At 47.0% G+C, this 16,895-nt stretch overlaps 1 long non-coding RNA gene across 1 annotated transcript in view; it reads right to left on the bottom strand.

The window, feature by feature from the left end:
* LOC137637202 (uncharacterized) overlaps positions 1-16,895 on the bottom strand; it is a 53,613-nt gene that overhangs the window by 1,608 nt on the left and 35,110 nt on the right. The window contains exons 4-5 of the long non-coding RNA XR_011043474.1: positions 6,295-6,431; positions 5,915-6,126 (exon numbers count right to left, since the gene is read on the bottom strand). This is a non-coding gene — a long non-coding RNA (uncharacterized lncRNA). The remainder of the gene's footprint in view (positions 1-5,914; positions 6,127-6,294; positions 6,432-16,895) is intronic.

Below are 16,895 nucleotides of genomic sequence, written 5' to 3'. Positions count from 1 at the left end.
GAACGACTTAGGCCAAGGACGGGAAGGAAGCTCGTTTTTAGCCAAAAAACCGAGCTGCAAGGAACATGTAGCCGTTTCAGATGTGAAACCTATGTTCCTGCTGAAGGCGTGGATCTCACTTACTCTTTTACCTGTTGCTAAGCACACGAGGAAAAGAGTTTTTAATGTGAGGTCCTTAAAAGAGGCTGATTGGAGCTGTTCAAATCCTGATGACATTAGGAACCTTAGGACCACGTCTAGATTCCAGCCTGGAGTGGACAACCGACGTTCCTTTGAGGTCTCAAAAGACCTAAGGAGGTCCTGTAGATCTTTGTTGGAGGAAAGATCCAAGCCTCTGTGGCGGAAAACCGCTGCCAACATACTTCTGTAACCCTTGATCGTAGGAGCTGATAGGGATCTTACGTTCCTTAGATGTAACAGGAAGTCAGCAATCTGGGTTACAGTGGTACTGGTTGAGGAAACTGCATTGGCCTTGCACCAGCTTCGGAAGACTTCCCATTTAGACTGATAGACTCTGAGAGTGGATGTCGTCCTTGCTCTGGCAATCGCTCTGGCTGCCTCCTTCGAAAAGCCTCTAGCTCTTGAGAGTCTTTCGATAGTCTGAAGGCAGTCAGACGAAGAGCGTGGAGGTTTGGGTGTACCTTCTTTACGTGAGGTTGACGCAGAAGGTCCACTCTTAGAGGAAGAGTCCTGGGAACGTCGACCAGCCATTGCAGTACCTCGGTGAACCATTCTCTCGCGGGCCAGAGGGGAGCAACCAACGTCAGCCGTGTCCCTTTGTGAGAGGCGAACTTCTGAAGTACCCTGTTGACAATCTTGAACGGCGGGAATGCATACAGGTCGAGATGGGACCAATCCAGCAGAAAGGCATCCACGCGAACTGCTGCTGGGTCTGGAATCGGAGAACAATACAAGAGGAGCCTCTTGGTCATCGAGGTAGCGAATAGATCTATGGTTGGCTGACCCCACAGGGCCCAAAGTCTGCTGCAAACATTCTTGTGAAGGGTCCACTCTGTGGGGAAGACCTGACCCTTCCGGCTGAGGCGATCTGCCATGACATTCATATCGCCCTGAATGAGCCTCGTTACCAGCGTGAGCTTTCGATCTTTTGACCAAATGAGGAGGTCCCTTGCGATCTCGAACAACTTCCTCGAATGAGTCCCTCCCTGCTTGGAGATGTAAGCCAAGGCTGTGGTGTTGTCGGAGTTCACCTCCACCACCTTGTTTAGCTGGAGGGACTTGAAGTTTATCAAGGCCAGATGAACTGCCAACAACTCCTTGCAATAGATGTGAAGTGTCCTTTGCTCCTGATTCCATGTTCCCGAGCATTCCTGTCCGTCCAGTGTCGCACCCCAGCCCGTGTCCGATGCGTCCGAGAAGAGACGGTGGTCGGGGGTCTGAACAGCCAATGGTAGACCTTCCTTGAGAAGAATGCTGTTCTTCCACCACGTTAGAGTAGACCTCATCTCTTCGGAAACAGGAACTGAGACCGTCTCTAGCGTCATGTCCTTTATCCAGTGAGCAGCTAGATGATACTGAAGGGGGCGGAGGTGGAGTCTCCCTAACTCGATGAACAGGGCCAGCGATGAAAGTGTCCCTGTTAGACTCATCCACTGCCTGACTAAGCATCGGTTCCTTCTCAGCATGCTCTGGATGCATTCTAGGGCTTGGAAGATCCTTGGGGCCGACGGACAAGTCCGAAAAGCTCGACTCTGAAGATCCATACCCAAGGAGACAATGGTCTGGGATGGAACGAGCTGAGACTCCTCAAAATTGACCAGGAGGCCCAGTTCCTTGGTCAGATCCATAGTCCATTTGAAAATCTCCAGACAGCGACGACTTGTGGGAGCTCTTAAAAGCCAGTCGTCTGACGGAGCCGGACACAAGATCATGATACTGCTGCACAGTCTGTAAACTGTCAATCATGGGCAAGCGAGGAAGTACAGTGACAACCCGAATCTGTCTAGACTGTCTGGGTCGTACAGACAACTCCTTAACGGGTTGCTGAGGTTGCCGCACTGCGTCACAACAAGTCACTTCTGTTGGTTGTTGAACGTCTTCCCCGTGACACATTGACTCCGTAAACAAAAAATCCTCTAACAAGGACTAAGCTTGGACTGCATGTCATGCAACACAGCTCAAGGTCTATGGGAGCAGGTGTGGTAACAGACGGGATTAGCGACTGAAGTGGAACCATTACCTTCCCTGTAAGCATGTTATGCTTAAATAAAAGTCCATAAGAGGTTATGCAGCTAAAGGCTCCCTCCAAATGACAGAGTCCTCAAGGGAATATCAGAAGGAGGGAGAAAAGAACTTTCTCATCTACAGGGACCTTATCCTAGAAAAGCTAAGTTCTCTGAGTGAGGGTTCACTGGTGCAAAAGCAGCAGACTAGAAGGCAACGTTATGAAACTGCTTGACAGTCTAGTGAGTTGGCAACAACCCAAGATGTGTTGAGAAGCATGCGGTAAGGTATGCAGAGCATGATGTATGCAGAGTATGCTGTATGCAGAGCATGCTGTATGTAGAGCATGTTGTATGCAGAGCATGCTGAATGCAGAGCATGCTGTATGCAGAGCATGTTGTATGCAGAGCATGCTGAATGCAGAGCATGCTGTATGCTGAGCATGTAGTAAGCAGAGCCCGCTGTAAGCAGAGCCTGCTGTAAGGAAAGCAGAGCGTGTGCATGGCGTTTAACATTTCTCAGAAATTCCATGACCAGTGCTAGAGTGCTTTATGCATGCTTGCATGGGGTTTAAACCATGGTATGAAAATGGAGGTAAGGTATGCTGAACAGCAGAGTCAGAACGAGCTGGAACAACAATAGTTGTGGTTTCCTCTTCAAGACTCCGTTGAGGGAACACCTGAGGCTCAGTCTGCAAAGGCTGAATAAAAGACAAGCAGAAGGAAGGCGCATGGGTGGAGGAGGCTGACTCCTAGCATGAGTGGTTGAACCCAAGGGTTGCGCTTGCTGAGCGGTTGGCGGAAGCGGAGTAGCAAGTTCCAGTTCCTGTGGTGTGAGCGGAGCGCGATGAGGAAGAGGCTGCGCAGAACAAGGTAAATGTCTCGCAAGCTGAGGCTCCTGAGGCGCAAGGCTAAGGTGTTGTGGTGCTTGCCTTGTGGAGGGTTGAGCTCGCTGCAGCGAGAGCTGAGGAGACTGACTCATGGACGGGAGAGGTTGTTGTACCTCAACCGAGTGTTGCATCACTGGTGGAGCAGCAAGTGGAGGCGGAGGAAGAGAGGTATAATCCTCCTGATCCCATTGTAAAGGTTGCCTTAAGGAAGGCGGAGGCTGAACACCACAGGGAACAGCAAACTCAGCACGTGGCTCAACATCGTACGCCTGGCAGGTGGTACTGCGATCAGGCGGAGCGAGCGTAGGCGGAGGGAGTGTAGGCAGAGGCGGAGGAGTAACACTCTCAGCCCGACACTCACGCATTAAGTCCGAAAGCTGTGCTTGCATGGACTGTAGTAGAGTCCACAACATCGTACGCCTGGCAGGTGGTACTGCGATCAGGCGGAGCGAGTGTAGGTGGAGGGAGTGTAGGCGGAGGCGGAGGAGCAACACTCTCAGTCCGACACTCACGCATCAAGTCCGAAAGCTGTGCTTGCATGGACTGTAGTAGAGTCCACAACATCGTACGCCTGGCAGATGGTACTGCGATCAGGCGGAGCGAGTGTAGGTGGAGGGAGTGTAGGCGGAGGCGGAGGAGCAACACTCTCAGCCCGACACTCACGCATCAAGTCCGAAAGCTGTGCTTGCATGGACTGTAGTAGAGTTCACAACATCGTACGCCTGGCAGGTGGTACTGCGATCAGGCGGAGCGATCATAGGCGGGGGGGAGTGTAGGCGGAGGCGGAGGCGCAACACTCTCAGCCCGACACTCACGCATCAAGACCGAAAGTTGTGACTGTATGGACTGCAGTAGAGTCAACTTGGGGTCGGCAGACACTAAGGTCTGCTGAGGTAAAGCCTTAACAGCAGAGATCTGTTGCGGCAGAACCTTACTCCTCTTAGGCGGAGTGTAATCAACTGATGACTGAGGAGAGTCAGAGCTAACCCAATGACTGCATTCGGGTTGTGAACTTTAACTTCGTACGTCTGGCATAGGTCTGGACTTAACGTTTAAGAGGTCTTGAGACCTGAGACCAGCGTTACTCTGCCTTTATTTTCTCCCCTAATCTCTTCTGCAGACGAGCAAAATAAGGGCTCAATCGTCTGCGGGTGGGAGTGACGGTCTCGGTAAGACACGCCCACAACCACCGAGGATACTTCTGTGCGCCGATCAAGGCCTGCTGAACCCTTATGCCCTTCGACATTGCTTCTCCCCTGGGCTTGGGAGCTTGCAAGAGGTCCCGGACTGGGAGAACGACTGGCGCGCACAAAAGTACCCTCACGCACTAATCACTTATCACTTTGATTTCTGTTTGCACTTATTTCACTGAACTCGAAACTTTAAGTGGTTTGTACCTGAAATACGCAATTCTATCCTTTCTCAAAGTTAGTAATTGCGAAAACAGAATTACAATGTAACAGAAAAATCTAATGAAAGATAATTCAGTGGCTGGAAAGAGACTAAACACTAGATCACTCTAGAAACGTTTAGTTTCTTCCCCTAAAGAGACTAGGGAGAAGAGCAAAAACGATAACGACGTTACTCGTACGCCTGGCAGGCTTGAATGAAACGTTTATCCTCTTTCTCCCTCCGTCTCTATCTCTCTCTCTCTCTCTCTCTCTCTTGACTTAGAACCTGAGAGAAGAGCCCAATCATATATATCATTAAAACATATTATTGTTAAAGGAAAAAACTGAAAAGTTCCTTTATTAGGATCAAAACCATTAAGTTAAGAAAGAATGAACAAAACGCTAGACACGGTTACTCTTACTGCAACGTGAAACCGTGAACATTCTTTCTCTATCGTAACGATAGAGTGCAAGTTGAACGTTCTGAACGTCAACAACTGCAGAGACAAAACAAAACGTTAGTTCAACTTTGAAAACAGTACGAGACTATCAAAGAAATTCTTTCAAAAACATTAAAATAGCATAATATGTTAACAGGTAAAACCGAAATGACGGGCTCAAAGTTTATTAACTTCGGTAAAAGACCGCCTACTATTAGGAAGGTCGAATATAAACAAATATAAAAATTAATTTTAATGAGTTTATAATAAAAGGAAGTTAATCGAAGAGGCCTATAAGAGGCGGAGAGATATAAAATAAATCTATAACTTTTGTTAAGCAAAATTAAGAAAGAGAGTCTATACTCTCTTAGACACCAACACTTCCGTCTAAGGGAAGGGTCGGCCATTGAAAGGTGAACGAGAGTTCATACTCTCTCGTCACCATAATTAATCAAATTAATTCCAAAAGCTAACTAAGCTAATATAGAAGTTTCCAGTAAAGCGACAGCCGAAATCAAAGAGAAATACTTCACCAAAGTCGTGAAAATACTCCAAGAACATAAGCGTATCCCAGAACGTCTTGCCGGAAGCACGACAGAGGAATAATTGAGGAGGTGTCAACAAGAAGTACTTGAGTACCTGGCCACAGGTGGCGCTGGTAAATACACCCCCTTCTAGTATTGTGATAGCTGGCGTATCCCTCCATAGAATTCTGTCGGGCAACGGAGTTGACAGCTACATGATTATCGGGTAAGTTTAATATTGAAAATTTTAAAATTTAAATGGCAGAGCTACATATCCTAAGGATGTAATATTGTAACACTAGTTCATACCTACAGTACCAGGAATTTTCTTTTTGAAATTAAAATAATTCATCACCATAATAAGCTATGCAAAAAAATAAGGCCTTGAAAAAAAGAAAATCTGGATATGGCAGTCTCAATCAGATCAAACATTTCACAGATTATTTCAACTGTTTACTTATTTTGAAATGGTTCGAATAAACTTACTTTCTCAAGTGTCATATTCTAACAATATTTCCAGCAGCTGAATACAAGATACTAGTGGATGTCGATATAGCTATATCTGTAATTAAGGTTTCTCCCGGAGGTATCTGCAACATTCTCGACTGGGTGTTGATTTGTGTGAGGCCGCTAGAAGCCAGGCCCGATGAAGTAAGCATCTTGTTACACTTGGCGGGATTTTCACAGATATCCCAGACCTGAATGTGAAAACAGATGACATTTCAGACAATTTCAGACAATTCAAGGTTCAATTTTAGGTTCTACAATGAATTTTATGGCAAAATTAAAACATGCAATTATTGTCTTCTGTACAAAGATGCAATCATACCACTGACAGTCATATCAACTAGGAAAAAATTCTGTACCTTGATAAACGAGGAGGACACTGAAAAACAGAGTCGCTGCGACTCACAGTACCTAACGCAATTTACGTTGTTGGGGTGACCTCTGAGCGACTGAATTTCCTGGCCCCTAACCAAGTCCCACATCTTAACAGTACGATCTGGAAATAAGAAAAAGATACAGTACACGAAAGAAGCATTACTTTGGACTCGAATAGATTTTGAACTCAAGATTTTGGATTTTGTAATCAACCTTTTATTCAGTGAACATCTTTGAATAAAATTCAAATCAATAAAATATGACCTTTGATTAAAATTAATGATTGGTAGCTATGTTTAAAAGTTTGTGGTTTGGTAAAACAAAACAATAATACATACATACATATACCAAGGCCCTTCCCCCAAACCTCTCCTCTCTACGTTCCTCCCAGCTTGACAAGGGACTCAACCGAGTTCGGCTGGTGCTGCTAGGGGTACCACAGCCCACCTTCCCCCGTTATCCACCACAGATGAAGCTTCATAACGCTGAATCCCCTACTGCTGCTACCTCCGTGGTCTTCCAAGGCACCGGAGGAAGCAGCAGGGCCTACAGGAACTGCGTCACAATCGCTCGCCATTCATTCCTATTTCTAGCACGCTCTCTTGCCTCTCTCACATCTATCCTCCTATCACCCAGAGCTTCCTTCACTCCATCCATCCACCCAAACCTTGGCCTTCCTCTTGTACTTCTCCCATCAACTCTTGCATTCATCACCTTCTTTAGCAGACAGGCATTTTCCATTCTCTCAACATGGCTAAACCACCTCAACACATTCATATCCACTCTAGCTGCTAACTCATTTCTTACACCCGTTCTCACCCTCACCACTTCGTTCCTAACCCTATCTACTCGAGATACACCAGCCATACTCCTTAGACACTTCATCTCAAACACATTCAATTTCTGTCTCTCCGTCACTTTCATTCCCCACAACTCCGATCCATACATCACAGTTGGTACAATCACTTTCTCATATAGAACTCTCTTTACATTCATGCCCAACCCTCTATTTTTTACTGCCCCCAACACTTTGCAACCTTCATTCACTCTCTGACGTACATCTGCTTCCACTCCACCATTTGCTGCAACAACAGACCCCAAGTACTTAAATTGATCCACCTCCTCAAGTAACTCTCAATTCAACATGACATTTAACCTTGCACCACCTTCCCTTCTCGTACATCTCATAACCTTACTCTTACCCACATTAACTCTCAACTTCCTTCTCTCACACACTCTTCCAAATTCTGTCACTAATCGGCCAAGCTTCTCTTCTGTGTCTGCAACCAGTACAGTATCATCCGCAAACAACAACTGATATATCTCCCATTCATGGTAGTTATCCTTAGTAAAACAGCTGATATCTTGCAAAAATATATGCTGGACCACTTCAAAATGAATAGATCATTCCATTAGGAGTACACTGAGCAGGTCCTTCCATCAGTTTGTGGCCATGCTTTACATCACATTTCAACTGAGGTTTGGCATCTCAAAGTCTGATCTGACAATTGTTGAGCTTCTTCCGTACACCTGCTAAGCAAGGTAGTCAGAAGGAGCAGCAATTTACAGACACTCCAAAGACAGAGAGACCCAGTTTAAATAACACTCTCCAGCTACACAAAGGTCAGATAGAGAACGTTGGTGGAAATGCTTATCGAGCATGGTAACAGCGTATCATACAGAAGGGTGCTAGAGATACCTGCAGAGCTTAGAATATCACCTCAGTACCAATCTTGAGAGCCAAGTTCCAACCCCCTGAGGCAGAGCCAGATGCCGACACCATCATAATTGATGGTGCAGTGTTGGTGAAGCATCAGCACTCTAGGAGTTCAAAGGCATTCAAAGGGTAGGCGTACCCAATGCTAGATGTCTTTCCTACAGTGCAAGCATACTCTACTGACCACAAGAAGACACACATTGTGTTTGATGTCTACAGGCCATCTAGTCTGAAAGCTGAAACTAGATCTAAGCAAGGACAAAGAGAGGTGCAGGGTGACAAGGGTGGCAAAATTTCCTCAAACTGATGAAGCTACCCAAGAGAAAATGACAAAATTGCACATTATTATCATTATTACTTGCTAAGCTACAACCTTAGTTGAAAAAGCCAGAGGCTATAAGCACAGGGGCCCCAACAGGGAAAATAGCCCAGTGAGGAATGGAAACAATGAAAAATGTTATTTTTATTAATAAAATAAATTTTTGAATATACTTACCCGATAATCATTTAGCTGTCAACTCCGTTGCCCGACAGAATTCTATGGAGGGATACGCCAGCTATCACAATACTAGAAGGGGGTGTACTTACCAGCGCCACCTGTGGCCAGGTACTCAAGTACTTCTTGTTGACACCTCCTCAATTATTCCTCGGTCCACTGGTTCTCTCTGGGGAGGAAGGGAGGGTCGATTAAATCATGATTATCGGGTAAGTATATTAAAAAATTTATTTTATTAATAAAAATAACATTTTTCAATATTAAACTTACCCGATAATCATGTAGCTGATTCACACCCAGGGAGGTGGGTGAAAACCAGTGTACAAGATTAAAGGATAGCTAAGTATCCCATATTTCATATAACAGTTATCTCAAATAACAATGAAATAATAAGTACCTGGTAAGGAAGTCGAATAGAACCGTTACTCTGCCTCTTTATTTAAAGTTCGTCTTCCTTACTGAGCGCAGCGTTCCTCTTGGAGGCTGAATCAACCCAAAGGTGCCAAAGTACACGGGGTTGCAACCCCTACTAAAGGACCTCTACCAAACCTTTAACCCAGGCGCTTCTCAAGAATGAATAGACCACCCGCCAAATCCAAGGATGCGGAAGGCTTCTTAGCCTACCGTAACAACCATAAAAACAACAATAAAAGTATTCAAGAGAAAGGTTAAAAAAGGTTATGGGATTAAGGGAATGTAGTGGCTGAGCCCTCACCTACTACTGCACTCGCTGCTACGAATGGTCCCAGGGTGTAGCAGTTCTCGTAAAGAGACTGGACATCTTTCAGATAAAATGATGCAAACACTGACTTGCTCCTCCAATAGGTTGCATCTATTATGCTCTGCAGAGAACGGTTTTTATTAAAGGCCATCGAAGTAGCTACGGCTCTTACTTCGTGGGTCCTTACCTTCAGCAATGCAAGGTCTTCCTCCTTTAAGTGAGAATGTGCTTCTCTGATCAGAAGCCTTATATAATACGAAAGCCCATTCTTGGACATGGGTCTCGAGGGTTTCTTGATGGCACACCATAAGGCTTCTGACTGTCCTCGAATAGGTTTAGACCTCTTAAGATAATATTTGAGAGCTCTGACAGGGCAAAGAACTCTCTCTAGTTCGTTACCTACCATGTTGGAGAGGCTAGGTATTTCGAACGATCTAGGCCAAGGACGTGAAGGAAGCTCGTTCTTTGCTAGGAATCCAAGCTGAAAAGAACATGTTGCAGATTCGGTTGTGAAACCAATGTTCTTGCTGAAGGCATGAACCTCACTGACTCTCTTAGCTGTTGCAAGGCAAACGAGAAAAAGAGTCTTGAGGGTAAGGTCCTTGAAGGAAGCTGACTGGAGAGGTTCGAACCTAGATGTCATAAGGAACCTTAAGACTACGTCTAGATTCCAGCCTGGAGTGGAAAGACGACGTTCTTTAGACGTCTCAAAAGACTTAAGAATGTCTTGAAGGTCCTTGTTGGAAGACAGGTCCAAACCTCTGTGGCGGAGAACTGAAGCCAACATACTCCTATATCCTTTAATCGTAGGTGCTGAAAGGGATCTCTCATTCCTAAGATGTAGAAGGAAGTCAGCTATTTGGATCACAGAGGTATTGGTAGAGGATATTGAATTGGCTCTACACCAGCTTCGGAAGACCTCCCACTTAGACTGGTAGACTCTACGAGTGGAAACCCTTCTTGCTCTGGCAATCGCACTGGCTGCCTCCTTCGAAAAGCCTCTAGCTCTAGCGAATCTTTCGACAGTCTGAAGGCAGTCAGCCGAAGAGCGTGGAGGTTTGGGTGCAACCTGTCTACGTGAGGTTGATGTAGAAGGTCCACTCTTAGAGGTAGAGTCCTGGGGAAGTCGACTAGCCATTGAAGTACCTCTGTGAACCATTCTCTTGCAGGCCAAAGGGGAGCAACCAGCGTCAGCCGTGTCCCTTCGTGCGAGACGAATTTCTGCAGAACTTTGTTTATTATCTTGAACGGAGGGAATGCGTACAGGTCGAGATGGGACCAGTTCAGTAGAAAAGCATCCACATGAACTGCTGCAGGGTCTGGAACAGGGGAACAATACAGCGGAAGTCTCTTGGTTATGGAGGTGGCAAACAGATCTATGGTAGGTTGACCCCACAAGGTCCAAAGTCTGTTGCACACACTCTTGTGGAGGGTCCATTCCGTGGGAATGACCTGATTCATTCTGCTTAGGCGATCTGCTGAAACGTTCATATCGCCCTGAATGAACCTCGTGACCAGAGTGAGGTTTAGACCTCTTGACCAAATGAGGAGGTCCCTTGCGATCTCGTATAGGCTCCTCGAATGGGTCCCTCCTTGCTTGGAGATGTAAGCCAAGGCTGTGGTATTGTCTGAGTTCACCTCCACCACTTTGCCTAGCAGGAGGGACTTGAAGTTCAACAGGGCTAGATGAACTGCTAGCAGCTCCTTGCAGTTGATGTGGAGTAATCCTTGTTCCTCGTTCCACATTCCCGAGCATTCCCGTCCGTCCAAGGTTGCACCCCAGCCCGAGTCCGATGCATCTGAGAAGAGATGAAGATTGGGGGTCTGAATGGCCAATGATAGACCCTCCTTGAGAAGGAGGTAGTGCTTCCACCACAGGAGAGTGGTCTTCATCTCTTGGTTGATAGGGATAGAGACTGCTTCTAGAGTCGAACCCTTGTCCCAATGAGCTGCCAGATGGAATTGAAGAGGGCGGAGGTGGAGTCTCCCTAGCTCGACAAACAGGGCCAGTGATGAGAGGGTCCCTGTGAGACTCATCCACTGTCTCACTGAGCAACTGCTCCTCTTCAGCATGCTCATGATGCACTCTAGGGCTTGGCTTATCCTGGGGGCCGATGGAAAAGCCCGAAAATCCTGACTCCGAATCTCCATTCCCAGGTACACAATGGATTGGGAGGGAATGAGTTGAGACTTCTCTATATTGACTAATAGACCTAGGTCTCTGATTAAGTCTAAAGTCCAATTGAGATTCTCCAGACAACGACGACTCGTGGAGGCTCTCAACAGCCAGTCATCTAGGTAGAGGGAGGCTCTGATGTTCGACAAGTGTAGGAATTTTGCTACATTCCTCATCAGATGAGTAAAGACCATAGGAGCTGTGCTTAGGCCAAAACACAGGGCTTGGAATTGATAGACAACCTTTCCGAAAACGAATCTCAGGAAAGGTTGGGAGTCTGGATGAATAGGAACGTGAAAGTATGCATCTTTCAAGTCCAACGAGACCATCCAGTCCTCCTGTCCGACCGCTGCTAAGACCGACTTGGTCGTCTCCATCGTGAACGTCTGCTTGGTGACATACTCGTTTAGAGCGCTGACGTCCAGCACCGGTCTCCAACCTCCTGTCTTCTTGGCCACAAGAAAGAGACGGTTGTAGAAGCCCGGGGATTGATGGTCCCGGACTATAACCACTGCCTTCTTCTGCACAAGTAGCGACACCTCCTGTTGCAATGCTAGCCTCTTGTCCTCTTCTTTGTAGTTGGGAGAGAGGTTGATGGGCGATGTGGTCAGAGGTGGTTTGAGGCAGAATGGAATCCTGTAACCGTTCCTCAGCCAACTGACAGACTGTGCGTCTGCACCTCTCTTCTCCCAGGCTCGCCAGAAGATCTTGAGTCTGGCTCCTACTGTTGTCTGGAGAAGCGGAGAGTCAGTTTTTTCCTTTAGATGTCCTGGATCCTTTCCTAGACTTGCTCCTGTGAGAGTCTGGACGGGAGCTTCCTCGGCTGGGGGCTCTACCACGAAAGGGCGGTATGAACCTCGTAGCAGGGGTATCAGCCACTGGGGAGCGATAAGTCTTGGGGACTGAGGTAGCAACCTTAGACTTACGAGCCGATGAGGCTACAAGATCGTGCGTATCCTTTTGTATCAGGGCAGCAGACAAGTCCTTAACTAGCTCTTCGGGAAAGAGGAACTTCGAGAGCGGAGCAAAAAGGAGTTGTGACCGTTGGCAAGGTGTAATGCTGGCGGAAAGGAAGGTACACAGTTGTTCCCTTTTCTTCAACACCCCTGATACAAACATCGACGCTAGCTCACCCGATCCATCTCTGATGGCCTTATCCATGCAGGACATTAATAGCATGGCAGAATCTTTGTCCGCAGGAGAGGTTTTCTTGCTGAGGGCCCCCAGGCACCAGTCGAGAAAGTTGAACATTTCAAATGCTCTAAACATCCCTTTCAGTAAGTGATCCAGGTCTGAGAAGGTCCAACAAACCTTCGAGCGCCTCATAGCAGTTCTCCGAGGCGAGTCTACCACACTTGAGAAGTCAGCCTGGGCAGAGGCAGGAACTCCCAAGCCTGGTGCTTCCCCTGTGGCATACCAAACGCTCGCTTTCGAAGTGAGCTTCGTTGGAGGGAACATGAAGGAAGTCTTGCCAAGGTGTTGTTTAGACTGCAGCCACTCCCCTAAGATCCTTAAAGCCCTCTTAGAGGATCTAGCTAGGACAAGCTTAGTATAGGTGGACTTAGCTTGTTGTACGCCCAGCGAAAACTCAAATGGCGGAGAGCGGGGAATAGCAGAGACAAAGTGGTCTGGGTAAATCTCCCTGAGTAGAGCCAAGACCTTACGAAAATCAATAGACTGTGGAGAAAGCTTGGATTCGTCCACGTCTGATGAGGGATCAAGGTGTGCCTCCTCATCATCCGACACCTCATCACCAGAGTGTAGCGAAAAGATCGGACAAGAATGCTGAACCGCAGAGTCAGAACGGGTAGGAACAATAACAGTGTTTTCCTCTTCAAGTAACTGTTGAGGAAAAACCTGAGGCTCAGACTGCAAAGGCTGAACAACAGACGAAGCAGAAGGAAGGCGCATGGGTGGAGGAGGTTGACTCCTAGCAAGAGAGGTTGAACCCAAGGATTGCGCTTGCTGAGCGGAGGACGGAGGCGGGGTAGCAAGATCCTGTTCCTGTGATATGAGCGGAGCATGATGAGGTTGAGGCTGCGCAGAACAAGGTAAAGTTCTCGCAAGCTGAGGCTCCTGAGGCACAAGTCCAGGGTGTAGAGGAGCTTGCCTTGAGGAGGGTTGAGCTCGCTGCAGCGAGAGCTGAGGAGACTGACTCATGGACGGGAGAGGTTGTTGTACCTCAACCGAGAGTTGCACCACTGGTGGAGCAGCAAGGGGAGGCGGAGGAAGAGTGGAATAATCCTCCTGATCCCAAAGTAAAGGTTGCCTTAAAGAAGGCTGAGGCTGAACACCACTGGGAACAGCGAACTCAGAATGTGGCTCAACATCGTACGCCTGGCAGATGGTGCTGCGACCAGGCGGAGCGAGCGCAGGCGGGGCGAGCGCAGGCGGAGCGAGAACAGGCGGAGGGAGTGTAGGCGGAGGCGGAGGTGCAACACTCTCAGCCCGACACTCACGCATCAAGTCCGAAAGCTGTGCTTGCATGGACTGAAGCAGAGTCCACTTGGGATCGGCAGAAACGACAGTAGACTGAGGTAAAGCCTTAACAGTCGAGCTCTGTTGTGGCAGAACCTTACTCCTCTTGGGCGGAGTACAGTCGACAGATGACTGAGGCTAGTCAGAGCTGAGCCAATGACTGCAACCTGGCTGAGCACTCGCGGACTGGACTCTACGTTTAAGCGGTCTCGAGACCTGAGACCAACGTTTCTTCCCTGACAGTTGATCAGCGGACGAGATAAAGACGGGCTCAATCGTCTGCAGGTGGGAGTGACGGTCTTTGGAAGACACGCCCGCAACCACCGAGGATAATTCTGTGCGCCTAACAAGGCCTACCGAACCCTTATGCCCTTCGACATTGCTTCTCCCCTGGGCTTGGGAGCTTGCAAGAGGTCCCGGACTGGGAGGACGACTGGCTCGCACAGAAAAATCCTCACTCACCACACTGGCACTAACACTAGCACTTGGCACTGCACTGACACTAGCACTCGTCACAGCACTGGCACTAACTCCACCCACTGCACTCTTGACCTTCAGTTCTTTAACTTCGGCCATCAGAGACTTATGGTCACTTACCACTGACTCTACTTTATCGCCTAAAGCCTGAATAGCACGCAAAACAACTGACATATCAGGCGGAGGGCACACAGTAGGTTCGGGGGTAGCCACTACAGGGGTAGGAAAAGGTAGGGGATCATGAGGTGAGGAAAACAGTGAAGAGTGAGAAGAACTCCTCCTAACTCTACCTCTCTCTAACTTAGTTGAATATTTCAAAAGACGGACAAATTCCAATTCCGAAAGTCCGGCGCATTCCTCACATCGATTTTCTAACTGACAGGGCCTGTCCCTACAGTCAGAACAAGCGGTGTGAGGATCTACCGAGGCCTTCGGAATACGCCTATTGCAAGACCTACATCGTCTATGGGAGGGGGCTTGCGAAATGTCAGACATCTTGAATCCAAAGAGTTAGCCAAAGGGGGTTCCAAAAACAAGCAAAAATCGTTAACCGTTAATCAGGACTATATAAAAGCTATCTAGCTAATATAAGAAGGTTTCCAGTAAAGCGACAGCCGTTAATCTGAGAGAATACTTCACCAATTAGCCGTGAATAAACTCGAAGACCATAAGCGTATCCCAGAACGTCTTGCCGGAAGCACGACAGAGGAATAATTGAGGAGGTGTCAACAAGAAGTACTTGAGTACCTGGCCACAGGTGGCGCTGGTAAGTACACCCCCTTCTAGTATTGTGATAGCTGGCGTATCCCTCCATAGAATTCTGTCGGGCAACGGAGTTGACAGCTACATGATTATCGGGTAAGTTTAATATTGAAAAATAAAATATTTTAAGAACTGCAACATTAAAATAAATATTTCCTATATAAATTTTAAAAACTTTCAAAAAACAAGAGGAAGTGAAATTAGATAGGATAGTATGCCCGAGTGTATCCTCAAGCAAGACAACTCTAACCCAAGACAGTGGAAGACCATGGTATAGAGGCTATGGTACTAGCCAAGAATAGAGAACAATGGTTTGATTTTGGAGTGTACTTCTCCTAAAAGAGTTGCTTGCTATAGCTAGAGTCTCTCTTCTACCCTTACCAAAAGGAAAGTGGCCACTGAACAATTGCAGGGCAATAGTTAACCCCTTGGGCGAAGAAGAATTCTTTGGTAATCTCAGTGTTGTCGGTTGTACGAGGACAGAGAAAATTCTGTAAAGAATAGGCCAGACTATTCGGTGTATGTATAGGCAAAAGGAAAGGTAACCATAATAAGAGAGAAGGATCCAATGTAGTACTGTCTGGCCAGTCAAAGAACCCCCCTAACTCTCTAGCAACAGTATTTCAATGGGTGGCTGGTGCCCAGGTCAGACCAAATGTAATTATTGTGACCAAGGAAGAAGGTGCTGTCAGCAACTACACCATGAAGAAGCTGACACGCACATCTTTGTGCATGCAAGGCATGTAACAGAAGTCAGCAAAGTCATTATGGTCAAAGCTAAGGACACAGATGATGTCAACATTACAGACTGTTCTGCAGGCACTTCAGAATCTAGGTATGACCAGTTGTGGATTACCTTTGATCAAGGAAAGAACCTGAGGTGGGTTCCTGTGCATGATTTGCGTTGATCTCTTGCAGAAAAGAGCAAAGGGATGCTCTTCTTTCAACCCTTCATTTGAGCCAGTACCCATTGATAGTAGATGATGAAGACCTTGGGAGATGTTCAAAATTATGACATACGACAGATCCAGCACAGATGAAAGCATCGATGATATGAGGTTACAAATGTTTGCTTGGAAGCAGCGGCTATAAGAAACCATTTCTCCAGTCTGAGAAGCGTTTTAGCTGCATGAGAAGCATGCTGTCCACCAGGTGGGCTGCATCTGGTGTCAGTCAACGGTGCATTGACCAGAAATGCAGACTTTAGCCAATTGAGATTAGATGATTAAAGGATATCTGCAGTGGATTATCTAAACAGAGCTCACACCTATTGCAGAAAGTTGACAGCAGCTGATTAAGTGTGAATGCAAGTGGAGCGTAGTTTGTAGCGCTACGGCCAAGCGTCCTAATTTGCTTATTATCGCTCCGACTGTTATCTTATATAGAATAAAAACGTTTGGAAATGGTCTACGGATCTTAAATATGTGCTTGAACGCACACTTTTGTTTTTTGCCGAAAACCCTAAATTACCTGAAAATTTGTGGCTCGAGTTCTTTCTCCGGCCACGAATCTTCTCGCTCCCGTAGTAGGTAAAGGCGGGGGTCCGGAGGGGCGAAGCCCCCCTGGGTAAGGATACGGCTTTTAGCATAGGTTAGGTGGGTTTTTTAAGTTAGCTTCTCCCGCCAAAATCGTTTTTAGAACGACGGCCACAGTTCAGAATATTCCAGTTTTCTACGAACTTGATTTTAGAATGATGGCCACAGTCCACCCCACTTTATAATATTCCCATTTTCTATGAATGAAAACGGATCTGGCCGT

The sequence above is a fragment of the Palaemon carinicauda genome, chromosome 3, assembly GCF_036898095.1.
Source record: "Palaemon carinicauda isolate YSFRI2023 chromosome 3, ASM3689809v2, whole genome shotgun sequence".
In the NCBI taxonomy this organism is placed as follows: Eukaryota; Metazoa; Arthropoda; class Malacostraca; order Decapoda; family Palaemonidae; genus Palaemon; species Palaemon carinicauda.
This window is presented reverse-complemented; position numbering and strand designations above follow the sequence as displayed.